Here is a 23,140-nt window from a genome sequence, read left to right as displayed (position 1 = left end):
TTGGTACAAAAAAAGTTTTAAAATATCTCATTAATTTTCCATATTACATATTGAAGTGATAATATTTTGGATATAATGGGCTAAATAAAATATATTACTAACATTAATTTCATTTATTTATGATTACTTTTTTAATGTGGTTACTTGAAAAATGTCAAATTATACCCATGCCTTGCATTATATTCCTACTGAACAGCTAGGCAGTGATCATCAATGGCTGCTAGTGGATTATGTCAGCCAACACCTGGTGCACTGACCAATATTAACATCTCAAAAGGGAGAGACAACTAGACATTATGTCTTGCTGACGCGGTTCAAAAGGAAGCACACACCACCACCTATGAATTTTTGCCAAAAAAGTGAACATGAATCTAATCAAACCTCTAGATCTAACTAGCAGTCTTCAGGAGCTACACGGTACAGAAGTACGTGTTAAATGACAATGTAGGGAAACAATTAGCTAGATCCAGAATCTGAGAGCTTTTATAGGATTAATGACCTGGTTTCTCCAAAAATAGGATAAAAAAATGTCAGAGGAGGAGACATAGCAATGGATAGAAGCCAAGGTCCCATGTCACCTCACTGCTGTGTAGGTATAAGGCCCCAGCTCTCTAAATGCTCATCAGCCATTCATCTCAAAGGGAAACAAGATGAGGAGATGTGAAACAGAGAAGAAATGGGACACATTTATTTTTCTCCACAGTTTAAGCTGAATTGGCCACACCCCTCAAATTCATATGCTGAAGACCTAATAACCAGTGCCTCTCACTGTGACCCTATGTGTGGAGAAAGGGGAAGCTGAATTAAGATGATGTTACCAGGAGTGAGTCCTAATGACGGGTGTTCTTGTAAGAAGAGGAACTTTGGATGCAGACACATTCAGAGGGAAGAAGACGTGAAGACACAGGGAGAAGACAGTCACCTACAAGCCACGGAAAGGGGCCTGGAATGGGTGCTCCTCCCATAGCCCTCAGAAGGAACCAACCCTGTTGTAACTGTGATCTTGAATTTCTAGCCTCCAAACTGTGGAAAACTAATTTCTGTTGTTTAATCCCCAGTCTGTGATACTTTGTTATGGCAGCCCCAGCAGACCAATATGCCCACCACCCCGTGGGGCAGGCATTCATGAAAATCGTCTGATCCATTATGGATGAAAGGGAGCTGCATTTTTTTGCACGCATCTCCCAAATGGGAATGCCTGCTGGAAATTACTTCTCAGGGCCTGAATCTACCCTTGCTGGGTTAACAAGTCACCATGATGAGGAACATGGCCTCAATCAATCTACCTGGCCTGAACCCTTACCTTCAGACCCCCACACTCTAGTTCCTCTTCAACCAGAGCTTCATGAATTTCTGTTTCACCCCCAAAATGTTGATGAACTTGGTATCAAAGAATCATTTCTTGTACAGGTTGCATGACTTAGCTGATTTTCTTTCTCTTTATTGTCACCTCTAAATACTGTGTGTTGACCGTAATGTCCTATGATTGCTTTGTAGCTGTCTGTAATCCATCACTGCATAAGGACACCACATCTTACTAGGTGTGTTTGGTGTTGAAGTTTGGTGTGTGTGTGTGTGGCAAAGAGAGACGGAGTTTACCCTGGAGCCACTGCCCAGACAAGGCACGTGCTTAGGCCAAACTTCTGCAATGGCAGTGTCACCATCCATTACTTATATGGCAGCTTCCTTGTCCCCTAAACATCCTGCACCAACACCAGTGACAATGAGGTGGTAGTTTTCATTATGGTGGGCATCAGTGTCACAGTTCCCAGTCTTCATTTCTTCCAGTCCACTCAAGGCAAATCAAAAACAGTAACTGCTGCCCTCACGTCAATACCATTCCTCTTTTCTCTGGGTCAGTAGCATTCATGTTTCTTAAACATTTCTTCTCCAGGGTCTAGGAAACAGGCTCTCTGACCTGGTGAGTTTTCTGCACCAGTGTGGGATCCATGCTGAATCCCCTATTTAAAGCCTGAGTTAAAAGGAAAATGCTGGTTAAAATCCAGGAGAGCAGTGATCATGGAAGGAGATCCACATTTTTTATGTTATTGGCATCTTCATGGAGGGATTTCATTCATTATCTCTAAGGAAGAATGTTCAGTCTTTTCTTCAAATAGGTTTTTCAGCACTTAGGTAATCTTGGCTCATTCTCTGATGTCTCACCTCTTGCACTGCTTATAGACAGACTTGGCTGTGTAGTTGTTTATACACTAGACATGTTTCATTGCTGCCAGGGATTCCTTCGTCTCCTGCTTTTCTCCAGATCTTGGACATATACTGTGAGTCCATAAGCTGCCTGGAGAAAAGTTGAACACCACAGCTTGCTTACCTAGACCCAGAAGGGCCACATACATTGGAAGATTGCTCTTTCTCATCGGTTCTGTTACTGGAAGAGGCAGCAGGATTCCAATGAAATGCCTTTCTTTGAACCTGTGTAAGCAGCTCAAGGACCCAAGTCCTCCTGCTCTTGGTCTATTATTCTAGCTACTTTTGCTTCCTTTGTTATTCTGGCCTTTCTTGTCTGCTTCCAGGAGTGGCAACATCTAAGAGCTTCTGCCAGCCATGTCTTCAAATGGTGGCAGGTAGAGGTATTTCCTCACAAGTCAAGCTCCCTGGTGAGTAAGGACATTTGTGGCCCCCTCCACAAGGGAGGGAAGTCAGGGCTTTTCCCTTTGAGATGTGAATCACATCCCCTTATTCTCAAACTTGGGGGAAAAAAAAAAACTCTGAAGAACAATTTGTTTATTGTTGTTTCTTATGTGATAATTTTCAGTGAAGTACAGCATGACTCTGCTAGTATTTTTTCTGATCTGTAAATTGCCAGAAATTAAAGGGAGCATTGTGTACATCAGTACAATAAAACATTAGACAATGCAAAGAACATATGACACCACCACCATTTGGCGCCATTAATGACAAAAACAGCATTAATACAGGGTGATTAGAAGATTAGACATGCACTCAGGGACTTAGAAAGGGTGGAGGGTGGTTGCTGGTATAAACATTATGCAATATTATCTAACATGTCATCAAATATTCTGAAAAAACCAACATTTAGCTCTCACTGTGAATTTTGTCACTTGATATTTAAAACCACTGCACATAAAGTTGGGTATGTAGTTCATCAGCTTTTAATTTTACTGTGAGGTTTAGCATGGAAAAATCAGCTGAATAATGACAATAATGAACTGTATTCCTAGAAAAGATGTGAGGGTCTGCTTAAGCTTTGTCTCACCAATAAGACCATAAGCATCATTAAGGCAGAGACTGTCTCCTATACTTCCTTGAATTTTCCAATGCTTCTCCCCTTCTTAGTTTATTTGGCAGACATATAGAGAGTTCAAGAAATATCAGTTGAATTGGAGCATCTCATTCTGGTATTCAAATAAAACACTTCAATAAATAAAGGTTTTGTTTGTTTACTCTGTGCTAGGCACAGTGCTGAGAGTTTTATATATACCTTACCTCAGTTAATCCTCAAACCACTCAGGAGGACAGAAGTATTAACCCCTTTTTATGAGTAATTGGTATTCTGTGAGGTGAATGTGTGAGCTTTGCTCTGCGTTTTCTGTTGTTCCTGTAATCAGGCCCCTGGGCTCTAGTTCCATTTCTTTCTTTACAGATGGGGTAACCTTGGGCAAAACCATTGACCTCTCTGAGCCTCAGTTCTCTCCCCAGAAAAATGGGAAAAACTATCTGTTCTATATAAGACTTAATTTGAAGATTAATATATTAATTTATGCAAACTATTATAAAATGGTAAATCCCTATATAAGCTTTGTTTATAAAAATTTTCAATTTTTCTCAATAATGGGACACTATCAAGCCCCAGCATTTGGGGCAGCTTTATTAAGTATGGTGTCTTGATTTAAGAAAGTGATGTTTCTTTTTTATTTAATTTTCAACTAAATAATGCATTTGCCCAGTTCAAACAAAAAAATATTGGAAGGTAAACAGTGAGGGTCTCTCTATCTCTCATTGATTCTATTAAATAGTCACTATTCATGGTTTCTTCTTTATCTTACCAGACAGTCACATGCATATACAAGCCCTAAAAGCTGTGTGTCCTTTGTCCCTTTATACACAAATGGCTGCATCTTTGTACACATATTTCTAGCTTTGTTCTGCAGATTTCTCGAAAGTTTTCCACACCAGTAAGATAAACTCTTACTTGTTTTGTTTTTACAGCCATAATATCTAACCAGTCCCATATGAATAGGTATCTAAGTAATTTCTGATCTTTGGCTATTGATTTGTTGATTTCTTTTTTTTTTTTCTTTCTTTCTCTTTTTTTTTTTTTTGATTTGTTGATTTCTTAAAGAGCTGAAATGAAATGAATGAAAACATCAACTCTTCCTTTGTTATGAAGGTTAAACTAACCAAACAGTAATGTCTGGCTATACCTCAGATTCAACAAGTCTGATTTAAAAGGAACAGGGAATCTGTTGGTACCAACTGAAAGATTTGCCCAATCTCAAGGCTCAGCTCTCAGGCAATTTAGTTCCTTGCTCCTTGTGCTGATTTTACCTCCTCAGTCCCCCTGCAAGAGGCACTGTTGCAGAGACCAAGGAGGTTCCAGAGACAGTTGAGTTTCACACAATCCACCTTCTGAATGAGTAGCTGTACTCATTTACCACAGGCACTACGTTCCTTTAATGCATGTTAACTTTTGAGTCAGGAGTAGCTCTGGTGGGTGCAAGTGTGCTAGGAGGGAGCTGGGCTGAAAAGAAAAGCCTAAGTCTTGCCTCCAAGTCTTGAGTTCTAGTTCTGACCAATATGCCCTGGATGTATAACCTAAAGCAAGTCATGTCATCTCTCCAAGCCTCAGTTTCCTCATCTGTAAAATGGGAATAATTAGAGTATCTACTCAGACTCTGTGTGCAAATGATGTAAAACACTTAGCACAATGCTGGCTCACAACACACATGAAATGAATGGTAACACGTGTTTTGTAGTAGGCTTGGAAGGATGAACAAGATCAGCAAGAAGATAATGAAAGGATTGGCATTTCAAGAGGCGGAGCAGCATGTATAAACAGCAGAATTTACAAAGTATGAACCCTTCAGAGCCAGCCATGGAAGGGGGCAGGGCAGAGATTGCCAACCGAATTTTGTAGTAGAGGAAACTGAGACCCAGAAAGGGAGAATGACTCACCCACATCACCCATCAAAGTACATGGAGGCAGAAGAGGAATTCAGAGACCTGAGGAAGAGCTTCCAAGGCAGAAACTCCCAGGTCATGAATGTGTGAATTAACATGTGATTGGGCCGCTGGAACGTGGTGGGAATGTGAAGGAGGAACTCCCAGGAAGCCATGGCCCTATTCAGAACATGGGCTGGCTGTGGCGGCTGGACTAACAGAGCCAACAGGAGTGATGTGAGGCTTCTGAACCCCAGGAAAGGGTTGGGGGGTCCTGGGACCATGGCTGGGGTGAAGGAGTGGCACGGGGCTTCAGAGGAGGCTGCATGCACATCAAGGCTGAGGCCTGACAGCGGCAAGGAAGTCTCAGGAGCCTTTGGGAATGCCAGACACAGCTGGTCTAGCTCCAGGTCTCGTTGGACATCTGCCAGCTGCTAAGGCTTCTGAGGCCCTGGGCAGAGGCTGGGAGGGAGAGGAGGAGAACGGAGCCGAAGACGAGGCAGCAAGTCTGCTACCAGACACAATTTAATGGAGGGTTTCTTGACCTCTTCTGAGACTGGAGGATTGAGGCCTGGCTCCTGGGACCCCTCTCACATCTCTCTCAAGCCCATCTCCTCTTGGCCTCACCAACACCACACTGCTCTGCTACTCATCCTACCTATCTGTCTGCTCCTCCTCAGCCTCATCCCAGGGCATCTCCTCTTCCCTCCTTTAACTCATGGCTCCATCCTAAACCCTCTTCTCTGTCTTCTCTCTCCCCTTAAGCAACCTCACTCACCATGGCCTAGAGAACCAAACATAAAACTGGTGAGTCCCAAATTTGCATCTCCAGCCCACTGCCAACCCTGGGTGAGGGATTTCATTTTATTAAAGAGCTGCCAATATTCCCTGCCTTGATGTGGGTGCAGAGATCAAACCAAAAGCAAATCAGATGAGGCATTTCCAGGAGCTGCACCACAGTCTCCATAGAAATCACGTGAGGCTCTGCATATACAAGAGGGCCTGGGGACAGTGGATGAAGCAGGCGAGAAAGGCAAAGGCTGAGGGGAGGACACCAAGGGGAAGTCGGGCCACTTCCCCAACTCTGACCCCGATTCCCCTCCTCCTCCCATCTCGGAGAACTGGGGCTCAACCTATTGGGAGTACACCCTGGGCTGTAGCAGGTTCCTGCCCACGCCCCTAGGACTCACTATTCCCTACACCCCACCCCTTCTCACTGAGGAGTGGGACTCTGTTCGTGGACTTTCTCTGACCAATTGGATCACACTTGGCCAGAAGGGCCAGAAAGTTTGGTGGCCAGCCTTTAACCACCACAGTGGACTGGTATTGATTAATGCTATAGCTTCCTTCCCTCTGGTATGGGACATCTCTGAAGCACGCTCTGTGCCACCTCTTCCTGACGTGGTTCCTGACGGCCTTGACCCTCAGTAAAATGCTCATTGACCTCCCTGATTGGCTTCCTTCTTTCTGCAGTTCACTCCTCCAGCCCCTGCTGATGCTTCTCAGCATCAACTTGCAAACTAAAAACTTGCATTTAAATCCTTGACGCAGGGTTGACTTCCAGGGAAACTCAAACCAGGACACCCCCTCTGTCTCCCTCACATTCACCCCAATCTGCCTAAGTACTGCTGATTCCAACTCTTCAAACCCCTACAATCCACCTTCTAATCAGCAACTCATTTGTCACCCCTCCTCCATCCCCACCACCTCAGCCACTTACCTGGACTACTGGCCCAGTCTCCTTGCTGGCCACTGCCCCTCCATACAGAGGCCAGGGCAAGCGATCTTTCTAAGATCACCCCTCTGTATAATCACCCCTCTGATTATGTCCCTCTCCAGTTAAAGCCCTTCCATGGCTCCCATCGGCCTCAGGATAAACCAAGCTTCCTAGCCTGGCATTCAAGGCCCTGCAGGACCCGGCCCCTGCCCCCTCTGCACCCTTGTCTTGTCCCACTCCTCCCTTCCACTGGACTCTCCAGTAGGACTGAGCTTCACACTTCCCAGAATTCACCATGTTCTCTCTCACCTCCAGGTCTTGGTGTGCTGCCCCTTCTCCCAGGAACATCCTGCCTTGATTTTACCCAGATAACTCCAGCTGTTGAACATTCAGCTTAGGACACAATTGCACTCTTACTTACTCTGTGTCCCCTGCCCCTAGGGCTCCTATGACTCAGGCCTACCACATTCTCATTTATCCTCTCTCTATACCAGACATTTTTTGAAGGCATTAGTCTTAGACAATTCATCTTTGTATCCCCAGTGTCCTGCACACCCCTGGGTATATAGCAGGGCTCAGGGAATAAATGAAAGATAGTGATGACTCTAAATTCCCAGAGAAACCTATATGCCTTCCTTCACTTAAATATTTACAGAATATTGTGCCAAGTGAGGGGAAAACAGGGCTGGTGAACAACAGACAGTGTCTGCCCTGGAAGAACTCTGCTGGTTAGGGAGAGATGTGGAGAGAGTGACAACATGGGATCAGAGTGATCCGAAGTATCAGAGGCCAACATCAGGGCTTTGGGAGCCCAGAGAAGGCCCTGGGCCCTAACTTCTGAGAGGAGGTGACTTCTCTCTGTGCTGGCTCTGCTCACTATCTGTCTTTTCAAAGGAGGCAGGAGAATTGGGGAGTCAGGAGAGAAACAGGGGCTATCTGCATGTCCCCTACAATCTCGCCTCCTCCTCCCCCTTAAAGATGACCTCTGCCCCATTGGTCATTCCCATTCATGTCTTCATATGCTTTCTACATGAGTTTATCATTATTTTCCGTGTTTTAAAACTTTATGTCCACAGTATCTGTGAATAAAGTGAAGGTTCTTATGGCCAGGATTCTCACCTGGCCCCGGTTGGCTAGCTCACTACACATGTGTGGGCAATACATTGTTATTGACTCTATATAAAGAGCTCTGCCCAATGCTCTGGGCAACACGGTGACATGGCTTCATGGCTGCAGGAGAGCAGAGGCGAGTGGTGGCAGCGACAAAGACAGAGACTGAGACGGCTGCAGGGTCAGAGAGGCCCAGAGGCAGAGACTGGCTTGCTGCATGCAGACTCACTCTGAGTGGACAGGATTCTAGTGATTGACCTGCCACCATGGGAATGAAGTTGGGTATAAACCCTTTCATCCCAAGAACATTTCATTGTCATTTTTTGGTCTCCTTGAATCCATAGTGAACTTGCCTGGGGCTGAAACCCATTGACAAGACAGTATCATACTGTATCTTTCTATACACTTGTTTTTTCAGTCATATTATACTTGTGAGATTTAACTTTGTTGCTGTGTATTGCTCTAGTTCATTCATTTTTCTCTGCTGTATAGTATTCCATTACATGAATATATAGCCATCCCTTATTACCAGGACCAGACCATTCCTCACAGCACATTTGTGGATAGTGAAAGCTCCTACTACAGATTTTTAACCTGCAAAAATAATAATATGTTCCAAGCTCATCCAAAAACTTCAACTAATTTCTCCTAAATATCATTATAATTCCTCAAAACTATTAATAATCACAGTATAAATCACAGATTTCTTCACAGTATAAAGCTGTGCTGTCCAATGTACTAGCCACATGAAGCTACTTATGTTTAAACATAGTTAATTAAAAGTCAAAAATCCAGGTCCTCAGTTGCACTGGGTATATTTCAAGTGCTTGGTAGCCACATGGGGCTAGAAGCTACCACATGGGACAGCAGAAATAGGATATTTCCATCTCTGCAGGAAGTCCTAAAGCATTTAAAATGCTGATTACTTCATAATCTAACACTGGATAAGCTCTTTTTGCTGTTTTCTCACACACAGAACAGTTCCTGTGTGTGATGGAGGAGGATGTATGCCTGGCAGTGCTTCCGTCTTTCACATGTCCAGCCCTGTCAATGAGCTTTATTACTTCCACATTTTCTTCTAATATACGGGTTTTTCCAGGCCTCTCAGGCTCACCTACTTTCTTCTCAGGCATTCCCACTTTCTTAGAAGATGTTTTCACTTAACAATTAGAAGAAGGTGTTAGTAGTTCTGTATCAAGTAAGTTCATGTGACATTAGCATGCGATGTGACCCTCTCCTATGGGGGGACAGCCGAGTCATGGAGCGGTTCTTCCACATCGTCCCCCTAGCTGCGTGCTGATGAACACTTGAGTTTCATTATGTCAGATTTTCTGCTTGTGAAATATTTTCAAGTCATTGTAACAAATATCGGGAGAGTGAGAGTTTGCATAGCAAGGGATACCTGCATAAAAATGTATTTTTCCATTCTCATATTGATGGATATCTAGATTGTTCCCAATGTTTGCTTTAGATACAATGCTGTGATGTACATTTTTATACACCTGCAAGAGTCCTCATTACATGAAGGGTGTTCTTCAACTTGGTTGTATTCAATTTCTAGTCCCACTAGCAGTGCGTAAAAGTTCCCATCTTTCCACACCCTCAACAAAGGGGGTGTTATCAAACTCTTTAATTTTTGCTAATTTGATGTGTGTGAAATGGATTTCAATGTGGTTTTAATTGAAATTTCCCTCATTGATAGCGAGGTTGAGCATATTTTCATGTGTATTGGTCGTACGTTTTCTCTTCTGTGAAATTTCTCTTTGTGTATTTGGCTCGTTTTTTCTGCTAGGTTGTTTTTTTCTTATTGATATGTAGGCATTATTTATATATGCTGAATGATAATCCTTTTTCTGTTACATGTGCTGTAGTTATCTTCTGTCTGTAGTCTGCAGTTATCTTCTGTCTGTAGTCTGTCTTTTCAAATGTGTGTGTGTGTGTGTGTGTGTGTGTGTGTGTGTGTGTCTGTATGTGTATTTGGATTAACAGAACTTAAAAATTTTTATTATACTTGCATTTACCAATTTTTTCCCTCATGATTTTTTTCTTTTTTTGTTGTTGTTTAAGAAGCCCTTCCTTAATTCTGGCATGTAGTAGGAATTCAATAAATGTTTGTTGAAAATGGGAGCCAAAAGGAAGGTCTGGCTTGTGAGAGCTACAGGTGTCGGGCTGATCAGACAGGAGCTGAGGGTGTCATCACAGAGATGAGGACATGGAGGAGATGTCAGAGGGAAGAGGGCACTTGAGTTCCTGGAGAGGAGATGTCCAGAGAGCTGGGGGCCTGGAGGTAGTGACTGTGAGTGTCCGGCACACTGGGGGATAATTTAAGGAGAATGTGTCCAGTGAGCAGAGATGTGGGGCTCCAGGAGGAGTCGGGGAAGCAGGAGGAAAACCAGGTAGGGTGTCGTGGGGGCCACATGGGGGTTCTTGACACTGTCCATGGAGTGACTTCCTGTGTACTCCTTCAGAGGCACAGAGGTCACTGAGTCCTTGGAGGGGCCTGGGGGTGCTTGGGGCAGAGAATAGATATGTGGGCGGACCATCACAGAGGAGCAATTCCTTCAAGACAGCTGGCAGGGAAGGGAAGAGGGGGGCACTAACTGGAGGGGCTGGCTCCAAGGCAGGGCTCAGGGAGAAGCTGGGGCATGTTGATAGGCTTGCAGGGAAGACCAGGACGGCTGTGGGGACCTGGGGCATGGCTGGAGCCTTCACCTCAGGTAAAAGATGAGCCACCTTTTGGGGAGGGAAATGCTAAGCAGAGAAGCTGGGGGCAGGAACATAAGTGAGCCCTTCCAGAAAGCAGGCCTCTGTCCAGTTGGGGAGTCAGGTAGGGGGGTGGTCAGCAGCTAGGACTGGGGTGTGGGTGAGTTAGGGCTTGTGGAGGGAGAAGATTTGGACGGGCCACCATGAAGGGAAAGGACAGAGCTTCCTTAGGTGACAGTGTCCCTTGAGTCACAGATAAACACTTTCTCTCCACAAAGGGCTGGCAGCAGCCCTCCCCCTCCTCAAACCAGACAAGGCTTGCCTCAGGAAGATGTGGCCACAACCACAGTTCATGACACCAAACACCGTGGGTCTGTCCCCACCCCATATCTGGGGCAGCCGCCATCATCTCCTCCCTAACTAGGAAACAGTCTCCTAGCTGGGTCTCAGCCGCCACCCTATCCCTCCCATCCATTCCTCATTCTCCAACCAGCAGCCAGAGAGATCTTTAAAATGAGATTTGATTATGTCACTCAGCTGCTCTAAATGCTTTGGTGACTCCCAAGGCTGTTCAGACAAAGGCCAAATTCCTGACCATTGCCACAGGCCCTGCTTCTCCCTGAGCCCTGCCTTGGAGCCAGCCCCTCCAGTTAGTGCCCCCCTCTTCCCTTCCCTGCCAGCTGTCTTGAAGGAATTGCTCCTCTGTGGTGGTCCGCCCACATATCTATTCTCTGCCCCAAGCACCCCCAGGCCCCTCCAAGAACTCAGTGACCTCTGTGCCTCTGAAGGAGTACACAGGAAGTCACTCCACGGACAGTGTCAAGAACCCCCATGTGGCCCCCACGACACCCTGCTGGCTGTTTCTTCTCCAGCCACATCTCCAACTATGCCTCCTGGCTTGTGGGGCACCCCACACCCTGGCTGTGCTTCATTTCCTGGGATGTACCAAACTCTTTCCTGCTTGGAGCCCTCCGTGCACCTCCCTTTGCCTGGAATTCTCTTCCCCTCACTGTCACCAGCTGAGGCCAGCTCCTTACTCTGTTCTCAGCTTGAATGGCACTTCCTCTGGAGAATCTCCCCAAATCTCTCAGTTTAAACTAGATGCCTCCCCCCATTACAATCGTTCATCTAGTTCTTTACTTTTCCTTCTTAGCTCCTATCACAGTGTGTAATGATATATTAATTTGTGCGACTATTCAACATCTGTGTTTCCCACCAGATTATAAATTAATTCCACGAGGCCACTGCTATCTGGACTGTCTTGTTCGCGAGAATCCTGTGCCAAGCACAGAACCTGACATATAGTAGGAACTCAATAACTGTTGAATAAAGAAAACTGCAGTGGTAGCCAAGAGGGCGGGCTGGCCTATCTGAGGGCTACAGGCCAGGGAAGGTTTCAGGGACAAGGGGAATGGAGGTCTGGTCCGCAAATCTTAGGAGATAAAAGAAAAGAAGGGATGGAGAATGACATTCTGGGGGAATGTTGACACTGCTGAGCATCAGCTATGCACCAGGTGCTGTCCCATTACATTACCCTGGCCCTCACCATCCTCAGCATCACTCCCATCCGAACCCCCATCTTTAGGGGGATGTCCCACGAGCTGGGTGACCTGGGGTAAAATAATCTCTCCGAACCTCAGTTTCTTGATCTGTAAAATTGACTTGTACCACCAAGCTCTGGGGATTGTTATGAGGGAGGATCAGAGCAGGGCATGGTGTGCAAAGTACCACTGACCCACATCATATGCAGTAGTGTGTGGTGTGTGGGGTTCTGGAATCAGACTGCCTGGGTTCAGAGCTCAGGTTTGCCTCTTACCAGCTGTGTGATCTTGGGCAAGTCACTTCATTCCTCTGTGCCGCCTGTAAAATGGGGTTAAGAATACCTTTGGAATTGCTCTGGTGAGTAAATGAGGTAATCTATTAAAACACCTAACGTGGTGTCTGGCACATAGGAGGTGCTCAAGAAATAACACTTATTAGTATCCCTTCCTCTCCTCTACCACCCCAGAACTGTAGAATGTCAGAGCCAAAAAGACGTGAGGAATCACCACTTAAGCCCCCAATACAAAGAGGGAAACTGAGGCCAGGGAAGGGTAGAAGTCGTGAGGGAACCGGGGCCCTGGGTCCCAGCCTGGAGCACGTCTCCTCCGGACTCATACCTCAGCTCCCTGGTGCCCCTGGCCGGCAGCGCGGCCGGTCCTGCCTGGGCGGGACTCGGACGTGGGTGCCCTCCGGCCCGGCCACACCCCCTCCCCGCCCCTCGGCTCAGGCGGCGCGGGAGACGCCGGCAGGAGCTACAGCCGCTGTCTGCGCTGCCCCTCAGCGTGCGGGTCGCCTCCCAGCGCTAGAGCAAGACAGACGAACGAACGGGCGCTGCGCCGCAGGTGAGGGCTGTGCCGGGTGGGCACGAGGGGCAGGAGGTGCGGGTGCGGGGTACGGGGTAGGCCTGACCTCTCCAGGCTGGCGTACCTGGCCGGGTGGGGTTCGTGTGTGTGTGACAGACAGTGAAAGAGAGAGATGTGGGCAGTGTGTGAGAGATTAGTGTAAGCAGTGCATGTGTGCTGGGCTGTGTGCATTAGTGTGTGGAGTGTGCATGGTGTCCAATGTGTCCAGTGGATTGTGGTGTGTGTCTGCATGCAGTTGGTGTGGTACCTCTCTACTTCTGTCAGAGTAACCCAGTGGCTCCACATGTGTGCCCACAGTGTGGGCACACTGTGTGTTGGTGCCATGCCTACATGTGCGTTGTGCATGTTGTGAAATGTGTGCTCTGTGTGTGGCACACCCATGGCCCTGTGTGGTGTGCTGAGCCAGGTAATGGAAGATGAGACACATTTGTGCAGCCATAGTCACTGACAACGTTTTGCATGACCCAGGGCGGTTCTGACTTTTCCACCCAGCACGCCTACGGGCTTGGGAGAATGAAAGCTCAGCCTATGTCTGGGTGGAGGAAATGCAACCAGTCCCAAACACACACACACACACACACACACACAGCTTTTTTAAAATATCATTTTTTAATCTTCAGAATTCATGTGGATTTTGCATTCCCTCTATAATATTTCTGCATTTGTTTTAGCATAATAATATTGTTCTGGAAAGTTACCATGCAGTTAGTTAACTCAAGACTTGGTGATCAGCTGGGTTTATCCAGCAGTGGGAGCCCTCTGCCACCTGTGGAGTAGAAGTCCCCTGCCTGTTTTCCAAACTGAGATGGCAGGACTTAAATCAGTGGTTGGTAGGTGGTCGTGCTGTGTGCACATGTATGCAGCACAGGTGTGTTGTGGGAAACTGGAGTTGGGTGTGGCCGTGGGCACTCTGTGTGCAGGAAGGGGTCACAGTGGCATGGGGGTGTGTTCCACACAGAGGGACTGTGGTGGGGTCTGTCTTGGTCACTTCTAGTGCAAGGGCAGGGGGGCTGGCCCTCTGGGGAGGAGCCCTGACCATCAGTGAGATTCTCACCTTTTCTCTGCTGGCAGGGCAGGAAGAGGCTGCCGGGCCCAGGGAACCACAGGGAAGGGGTTCCCATAGCAGGCCACCATCCAGGACTGTCGAGGTGGCTGTGTTATCCAGGCTTGGTTTGAATCACAGCTCTTACACTCTCTACATATAGGACCTTGGTCAAAACCTCTCTGCACCTCAGTTTCTTACTTTATAAAATGAAGATGTTAGTATATTTGCCTTGTTGGGTTATTGTGAGACTAAGATCCTGCATATAAAGTGCTTGGTACAATCTCTAGCCCTTAACAGCTGGTGATTAAACTGCGATGATAGTGATGGAGCCCTACATGAGTGGTCTGTGCCCACCCCAGGAACCCCAATTTCCACAGAATCAAGACCTCCCATGAGCTTGGCAGGTGGGAATCTAAGAGCCTCCGATCTCAGTATGTCTGGGGGTCCATTCCTATCCCAGGCTCCATCACTGTGAACTCTCAGTGACTCTCTGGCTCCCAGGAAGACATAGTCTGAAAAGGAAAGATACCAAGTCTCTGGCAAGGCCCAGGATAGAGCATGGGAGGGACGCTGGAGAGAAGTGTGGGGCAGCTGTGGGGCCTGGACAGAGACCCCTCTCTCCTGACAAACACAGGAGGAGCAGAAAAATGCTAGCCTGTGCCCTTGAGTGTGTGTGCGTGTTTGGGGCCTGGCAGGGGTAGGGGCAGGGACGTCCTCTGCCTGGAATGAGGAAGGTCAGGAAGTGCAGGATCAGGGATGTTTGGTCCCTGCACCAAGGCAGGCCCTGAGAGCTAGAGGGAAGCTGGTAGGTCAGAGTTCGAGCAGGTGGGTCTGAGCTCCAGGCTGAAGTGGGCCATGAGACCCCTTAGGCTGGGCTTCATTTTGGGGGGGGAAACATTTGTGTTGGCAGAGCAAGAGCCCTTGTTCCTGGTGACTTCACTGGGGTAATTTGGAGAAGGTGCCCAGAGGCCTCAGAGGAGGAGGGGACATAAAAGGCAGTGTTGGGAGCTGTGGAAACATATTTAGGGAGGGCACCTAAATATATCCCATGGTGGCAGGGTGCTGTGATGGGCTGGCGGCAAGGCCAGGGCCAGGGGAGAGGCAGACCACTGTCCCCACTGTCCCTAGGCAAGGAGTGTTGGGCCGCAGAGGCTCTGAATGCTGCTCCAGAGGTCGGGGCAGCAGGGAGCCTGACCCAGCGCTGACAAGCTGGGTGACAAAGCCAGCTCTCTCATAGGCTGTCAGGGAGGTGGGACAAAGTGATACTGCCGTCACTTCCGTTCTCCATTCCTTTTAATCCACAATTCCAGCTATAATTATTTATGACTTTACAGCCTTAGCCCTATAAGTCTATAATCTCAGCTCAAACATTCTAAAAATCTATGAGCCAAACTCTAACTTTCTGTGCTCCAGCTGTAACAGTCCCTGACTCCAGCTTGAGTGTGCAAGGATTCTGACCCTGGCTCTGGCAGTCTGACACTTTGAAGCTTATAAACTACCAGGGATGGTATACTAGAGTTTACATCTGCAAAATCTGAAAAGCCCCAGGAAAGTTCCCACTATAGCCAGCCACAGCCATTGGAGCCATTCCCCTGGGCTGAGAAAAGGTTCTTGGTAAAATGGCCACATGTTTCCTGGGGGTGGACCAGCCCAGAGGCCCCTCGTCCTCAGGGCAGTGGGGGTGCTGGGAGTAACTCATGGCTCTCAGGGAAATGTGGCCCTGGAGAGGGAATGTTTGCATCTGGGGTTGTCATCATGCCTTCAGGATGACGGAACTGTGAGATCACTGAGTTTCTGGAGGGGACATGAAGAGGAAGAAGGTAGAGAGTAAGAAATGTGGCTGAGGAGGCCCCAAAGGCAAACCTCATTCCATCCAAGACTCTCCAAGCACCTTAGGCTGTAGAAAAGGCTCCTGTGGTGTTAGCAAGAACAGCGCCATTCATGCACAGCCATGTTTGAGCTCAGTGTGGGCTGACAGCCAGTCCTGGCTTCAGCTATGTGACTACGGACAAGTCACTTTCCCTCTGCAGACTTCATTTTCCTCATCTGGCAAACTGGCATCCAGGAGTAAAGCTCCTGGTCCCCTCTTTCCTACCACCGAGGACATCTGCACGGTCGTGGAACACCTGGTCCTGGGCCCTGTCTATAAGCATTAGCTGAGTAAGCGAGAAGTGAATGAAGAAATGAGTGGTCAGATGAAGAGAGGTGGAGATAGAGCACAAGGCACCAGGGCTGTGAACTCACTTCCTCTCCTCCCTGCACAGCCCCAGCCCGTGTGTCCGAAATTGACCTGAGAACTAAAGGAACTGAGTGATTGGCCGAGAGTGTAAGAGACTGGGTGGGGCGTGGGGACTCCCTGTGCCTTGCACTACCAGCTTCGCCAAGCCAGGGCAAGGCACATGGGATGCCTTCCGTGATTCTCTCCCTGCCATCACCCCCAACCCCTGAGCTGGTGACTGAAGGAAGGAACTGTAGCTTCAGGAGCAGCAGTTCTGGAGGCTGGGGTGGCGAGCAGGACCCCCCGCGAGAGGTTGGTGGAGAATGGAGGCCAGGAAAGTCCCAGGCCCTCAGGCTGTGTGAAGCAGGGTGAGAGTGGGAGTGGCCCACATTTGGGTGGGTATTGGCACAAATGAAGAGAAGGCAGGTAGCACCCATTTACCAGGCACCTACTCTGTAAGGTGCTATGCCCAGTTCTTACCTGTGGGCTCTCTGTCCTCCAGACATCCAGGTGGGAGGGAAGGGTTTGGGTGCATCTTGGGCTGCTTCCCTCATTTCTCCTTCTTCCTCACTTTCCCCATTCATTTAACAAACCCCATTGAATTTGCCTTCCAAATATCTCTCCATTGGTCCCTTGTCTCCATTCCTGTGACTTAGGCCCAGCTCAGGAATCCTCGCAGCCTCCCCACTTGCAGCCTCATCCTTCTTCTCCTCCTTTTTCCTTTGGCTGCCAGGAAGCTCAGTCACCATCTGAGTCTTGGTTTCTGTTACCATTTTTCCTGCCCTGTCTCTAGTAGGATCATGTGTCATATATGGCTATTGTCTGAGCTGCCTCCAGCCCATTATGGACAGAACTGTAAATTCCAAAGAAATGAATAAGTAAAATCTGGTATTTCCTGAATTCTTATGAAGATGTCCATGGGCTCCTTAGATTTTTCACTTTTCTTTACTGCTTCTTTCAGCACATTGACTCCTACCCATTCATGGAGATACTGCTGCTGAATGGGGCAGAGTATTGGTTCAAAACATTGTGTTCAAGTCCTGCCTGTGATACCACTAGCTATATGAACCTTACTTAACTATTTGGTGCCTTATTTCCCCGTCTGTAATATGGGAATAATACCTACCTCATATTGGGTGTATGAGGATTAAGTGGGATAGTATGAGCAATGTGGTGAGCACGGTGTGTTTGCCAATACCAGTATTACCAGAATGGGCCTTACCATCCTGGGAGGGCTCACAGGAAGGGGGGCTGGCTCTCCTGGAATGTTCTATGGCAGTGCTTCTCAAATGTCGATGTATGCCTGAATCCCTTGGGGGTCTGATTCAGTAAGTCGAGATAAGGCCTCAGGGTGCATTTCTAACATGCTCTCAGATGATGCCAATGCTTCAGAGCAAAGTACACACCTCAATCTTTACCATGAAGACTTACGCCAGGCTGTGGCTGGGATCCAAGGAGGAGACCAGATGGGAATGGAGGAGCCTCAGGCTGCTGTCCTGCCCACCCCATCCTGAAGCTCTGAGGAGGCTGGACTCCAAGCAGAGGCTGAGACAAGGACTGAGATTTTCTTCATCACCAGGCTGCTGACACTCAGAAGAGCTTACTCAACAGAGATTGAATGAGTAAATGAACCAAACAAGCAATGCAAGGGCTCTGGGGGCGTGGCTGGCTTCCCTCTAGAACTCCTCTTTCCCACATTCTGACCTTGAAGCTGCCAAATCCAGAGTGATTGATTAGTCTAAGGCCTCCCTTTGAGCTGGTGACATAGGGCCAGGCAGTCCAAGACCACACTCCTGAAGGGACCTTTACCTGATTTTTCTGAGCATTCTGGCCAGGGCCTGTGTGGGATGGCTGGAGAAGCCAAGCCGGACAAACATCCGTGCATGGGGAACACCTTGTCTTCTCGGGAGGGACTGAGGCAGGACCTGGGTATCCAAGGACTCAGCTCTTCCCCTTCCATCTCTTTCCTGATCCTGAAAGTTCTTTGTGTGAAACTTGCTGCAGAGCTGAGCAAGAGCCCCATATATGCTGGGCAGCACATGGGTGTGCTTTTATGTAGGTATGTGTGCATGACGGGAAGTGTGCTCCCACGTGTGGCAGGTGCCTAGGAATGTGCACATGTGTGGACCTACGGGGGTTACATGGGGCCGTGCTCAGGTCTGGGTGTGCTGCATGCATGCCAGTGTGGGGTTGCACTGTCAGACACATGCTCCTTCCTCTGCCATTTCTCTGTGGCTCCTCTGTGCTTTCCTATGTATGGTGGGAAATGGCAGACCCCAGACTCTGGACAGAATGAGTGCCCAGGTTGAGAGAAGGGAATTTAAGGCACAGCAAGAGATACCAGCCTCCCCAACCTGAGGAGGCCGCCAAGCACACTGCCTACCAGCTTGAGTGGGACCTACCCTCTTTGGAATCCCAGAGCACCGAGTCTCCTTCAGACTGGGACCAGGAGGTCTCCAGTTTCAGACTGAGGGCTGAGAGTAGTGTTTCCCCTCTGGCCCCTGGGAGCAGCAAGGGGCCAATGGGCAGTGGGATGGAGGACATGGTTCCTGCTGCCAGTGGCTCATCACAGACCACAGAGACCCTTCTCAGTGCCCAGCTCATGTGGGCAGGAATAGCTTCATTCTATAGCTGGGGAAACAAACGTACAGGACAAGGTGAGACTCACCCAATGGAGTGGCCAGTGCTGCACTGTGAGTCCAGCTCAAGGCCAGGAGGGGGACTCTGAGACCCAGCTGGCAGTGGCTGCTTGGCGTTGAGCCTCTGGAGGCAGGGTTCTAAGGTCAGTTTGGCCAGTTTGTGGTCCCGTCATCCAATAAAGACATGTTAGTTTAAACTGCAAAGTGCTTGACTATTGTATGGAGCTGAGGGGTTCCTGCTGGTGACTAAGGGCAAGAGGGTGACTGTGGAAGTGTCAGTGCCCAGAGGCAGCAAAGGGTCTGAGGATCCTGGAGGCAGGGCTTTGGCCTTGGGCACACAGCCACCGTGAGGAGCCTGCACCCAGCGCTCAGTCTAGCCTGCACCTGAGTTAATCCTCTAAGCCTTCCTCCTCTTCTTGTGTAGCTGCTTTTGTTCCTGGGGAAAATCGAGAGCCTGCACTGACCAGAAACCCCATAAATCTCCTGAGGCATCTGGGCCTGCCTGGGATTATAGCAAGGACTGGAAAGCCTGACAGATCAAAGCCTGTGAACTGGGGGTTTGTGGGCCCCCCAGGAGTGGGCACGTATATGCACGTATATACCACATGCAGAGACACATGCACAAATGTGTGTAAACATACACACTCCAGGGCCACTCACATGGACGCACAAATGTGCCATATACACAAGGGTGCAAGTCCAAACGTGTGCCCTGTGAATACGTGTGCATCTTCCAGGTCAGAGCCACGCCGGGCTGACACCCCTGCCCCAGGCACACATGCGTGTATCAGACATCCTTGTAATGACAGCCTTTCCCAGCCTGGAGGGCCTGGGGTAGGGGATGGGTGAGATAAGAGTCACGGCAGGCCTTGGCCTTCTCCTCCCGAAATGAGCCCTCCCAGCCCTCGCAGCCCAGGCCCTCCTGTGCCTCCCCACTCGCCTTCTCACCACAGGGGCAGAGAGGTTCTCCTGTCAGTGCTGACCCGCTGGTTGAGAGTAGAGGTGGCTTTGGCCTTTCTGTAGAACTGGTTCTCTGGGCTTCACACTTATCTCCCATCAAGGGTCCAGGGCCTGCACTGGGGGTGCCTTAGACCCCTACACATGTGAGGAGACTGCTTTTCAGAAGGGCAGGGATATTGAGTATAAAGTCTGAAAACTGCCTTCTTTCAGTGTCTTGCTCATTCTTCATGACAGCCCCGAGATACAGGTACTGTCATTTCCTCCATCTGACAGATGAGGGAACCAAGGCCCAGGGAGGGATGGGACCTGCCTGAGGTCACACAGCAAGATGAGGCACAGTTAAGCAAAACTCTAGTCTCCCAAGCTTGGGTTTGGGAGCCTCCTGGGGTTTCAGCCTCCTGGGGCTTAGAAGATGGGAATTTGACCTCTCAGAGCTGGAAGGATGGGGCAGGCTGGGACCACCAGGTGGGCCCAAGGGAGGAACACTTCACACTCATTTACCAGAAACTGGCTGAGGGCACAGGCAGGCCCCTCTGAAGTCAGCACTCTGTGGTGAGGCTCAGCCCTTAGTCGGCTCTTATGTACACGCCAGAGGAGAAGGCAGGAGGGGGGACAAGGACACCTTTACCTTTCTGTGTGACCCAGGCAAGTCCCTGCCCCTCTCTGGGCCCAGCACCCTCTCAACAATGGCACATTGAGGATAGCTTGGGGGTGACTCCCTGTCTGAGCCTGCAGAGGGCTTCTGCTGGGCTGTGATGGAAGGCAGGCTCAGGATGCACCATGCTCTGGGGGTCCTGAGCTGGGGGCCTCTCCCAGGGGAGCCCTGTCCTGCTGCTGAGATCCACTGAGGCAGGACCTGGCACAGAGTGGGGGTTCAGACTTGGGGTCTCCTCCAGGCTGGGCAGGAGGTGGTGTTGTGAGAAGAGGGCCTAGTGAATCCAGAGGGCGCCTGTGGAGGCTGACTAAGATCGGAGCCCCTGGCTTTCTGCCCCTTACCCTCCCTTCTGTTTCTCTATTGTCTTACTACCTGACGTGCTATATACTTACTCATTAACTAAAATAGACTATCTCCCCTGCTAGAATGTCAGACCTACAAGGGCAACGGCTTTGTTTTGTGCTCTCAAGTGCCTTGAACATTACCTACAAAGAGTAGCTGCCCAATAAGACCTTGTAAAGAAGGAGGAGGACAAATCTTAAGTAAGGGGAGAAGGCCAGCCCAGGCCCTCCACTGGCTGAGGCAGAGTCTCCCTGATTGCCTCAAGGCTGGACTGGAGCTGGGGAGGGGACAGTGGCCCTGGCTCAGCCTTTCCCCCTCAAATCACCCTCAATCTAAAGAGCCATCCTCAGTTTCCAGTGGGAGGGGGAGCATCTGAGGCCAGAGCCGCAGACAACACAGCCATTAATCTTGGGTTCTCAGTTTCCCTTAATGGACCTGGAAGTCCCCGGCTTTGCTAAGAAATCCAGGTTAATTGTTCCCTTTGGCAGCAATGATCAGGGCCAGGACTCTCTCCAGACTTAAGAAAGGCCAGGAGAGGACTGAGAGGTGGGGTGGAGAGGAGGAGAAAAATGCTTATCAATGATTGCCTCCCCTGTGCCAAGCCCTGGTCCTTAAATGTTATCTCACACAATCCTCCCAACAGCCCTCAGAGCTGCACGGATGACACCCACTGCGCAGGTCGCACACTCCGAGGGCCAAGTGCCTGCCTGTGGCTGCGGAGGGGCTGAGGCGGCCTTGGTGTTGGGGGCTTGAGCATGAATGTTTTTTGAGATTTGGGTCCCAGCCCTGCATGCCTGCAGCTCTGTGCTGCAGCCACTTACTTCCCCTCCTCAGATTTCTCAGTTTCCTCATCTGCTGCCTCTGGGGACTTTTGTGAGACATACACGTGACAGCTCGTGGCTGGCGCAGGAACTGGCCATCAGTAGGGATTGCTCCAGGAGTCAGAATTTACTCCAGCACTTCACGGCCCAAGGTGGAGCTCACCAACTCCTGGTAAGTGTCCTGGGTTAAAGCCCAGAGGTGCCCCAGCTCCTGCCTCCTCTCGGAGCTCCACAAAGTCCACTTGCAGCCGCTGTGGCTCATCACAAGCCGGAGTGGGTAGGGGAGCTGACTCGGGATCCTCCTCCTTTCGCCTGCCTGTCTTGTGCATAGAGCCTACAGGCTGCACAGCGGGAGGGTGGAGGTGGTGGAGGCGTCTGCGCTGGGCTGGGTCACTGTGGAGGAGTAGAAGGCTGCAGGCAGCACCAGGGCCCTTGTGGGCCTGAGTTGGTGGCCCAAGACCCTTTCCCTCTCTGGGCCTCCATTTCTTACTCTGTAAAATGGGGGTAACAGTGACCTCTCCCTGAGTATTTGAAAACTGTTAAGTGTTGTATACTGTGAGGTTCCCTGTGGAGGAGGCTGGGGCCAGTGCTCAGAGGAGGCCCTCAGGGAGCTCCTGCTGCTGCTATCCCAGCTGAATCACAAGCCTGGAGCTGACCCCATGTGACCAGGGGGAAGATGGGTCTCCGGGTCCAAGCATGACTTGCTAACAGGAGGCGAAGCAGGGTCAGTGAGTGTATCTGGAGGGAGCTGGGTTTAAAACGTTTCTGGGGTCTCTGGTGCCATTCAACACCTGCTGGCACCACAGTGGGGGGGGAATGTCTGAGGCAGCACAGCCCTGGAGATGGCCACTGGCCTCTTGAAGATGCCTAGGATCCATGTCTCTCGCCTGGTCTAGAATGGGTCCTAAGCCAGTTCAGAAAGAGTCTCTTCACCCCTTGGTATCAAATGAGACAATAGATGAGAAGGCTCTTTGTAAAAATGCTGTGCCACTGATGGTACATGTGTGTGCAAGCCCTAGGGGGTGTGTGCATGAGTGAGAATGTGTAGCTTGCCAGTGTGTGTGCATGTGTCTGTAATGTGTGTGTGCACACATTCCCCTGGTCGGCTGGGTGGGATACCTCCTCACTGCCCAAGGCTCCCCTGTTTGGCTGGAACTTTTCTCCTTAAACTTGCCATAATCTTTTTTCATGTTTCCTCACTATTTCTTAGTTTACCAGAAAGGGAGCAGGCTGTGGTCTGGAAACCTAGCAATTGTCTCTGAGCCTGCCGATTCTTCCCTCCTTCCACCTGCCCTCACCTCATCCTGTGGCCGCCCCTGGAGGCGCAGCTGCTAGGCGCTCCAATGTGGCACAGTCTGCAGGGCTGGCAGCTTGCCTGGCTCCTCT

General features: G+C 49.4%; 1 protein-coding gene across 4 annotated transcripts in view; it reads left to right on the top strand.

Moving 5' to 3' along the window:
* Positions 1-12,940: 12,940 nt before the first annotated feature.
* P2RY6 (pyrimidinergic receptor P2Y6) overlaps positions 12,941-23,140 on the top strand; it is a 33,991-nt gene continuing 23,791 nt past the window's right edge. For 3 of the 4 annotated variants that reach the window (XM_017646715.3, XM_017646716.3, XM_017646717.3), the window contains exons 1-2: positions 12,941-13,053; positions 21,768-21,926. The gene's annotated coding sequence lies outside the window, so the exon portion shown is untranslated. The remainder of the gene's footprint in view (positions 13,054-21,767; positions 21,927-23,140) is intronic. The other variant, XM_017646720.3, reaches the window with a different exon arrangement.

Source organism: Manis javanica, chromosome 11 (genome assembly GCF_040802235.1).
Source record: "Manis javanica isolate MJ-LG chromosome 11, MJ_LKY, whole genome shotgun sequence".
Lineage (NCBI taxonomy): Eukaryota > Metazoa > Chordata > Mammalia > Pholidota > Manidae > Manis > Manis javanica.
The sequence above is the reverse complement of the archived record's forward strand: the minus strand, read 5'-3'. Positions and strand labels throughout refer to the sequence as shown.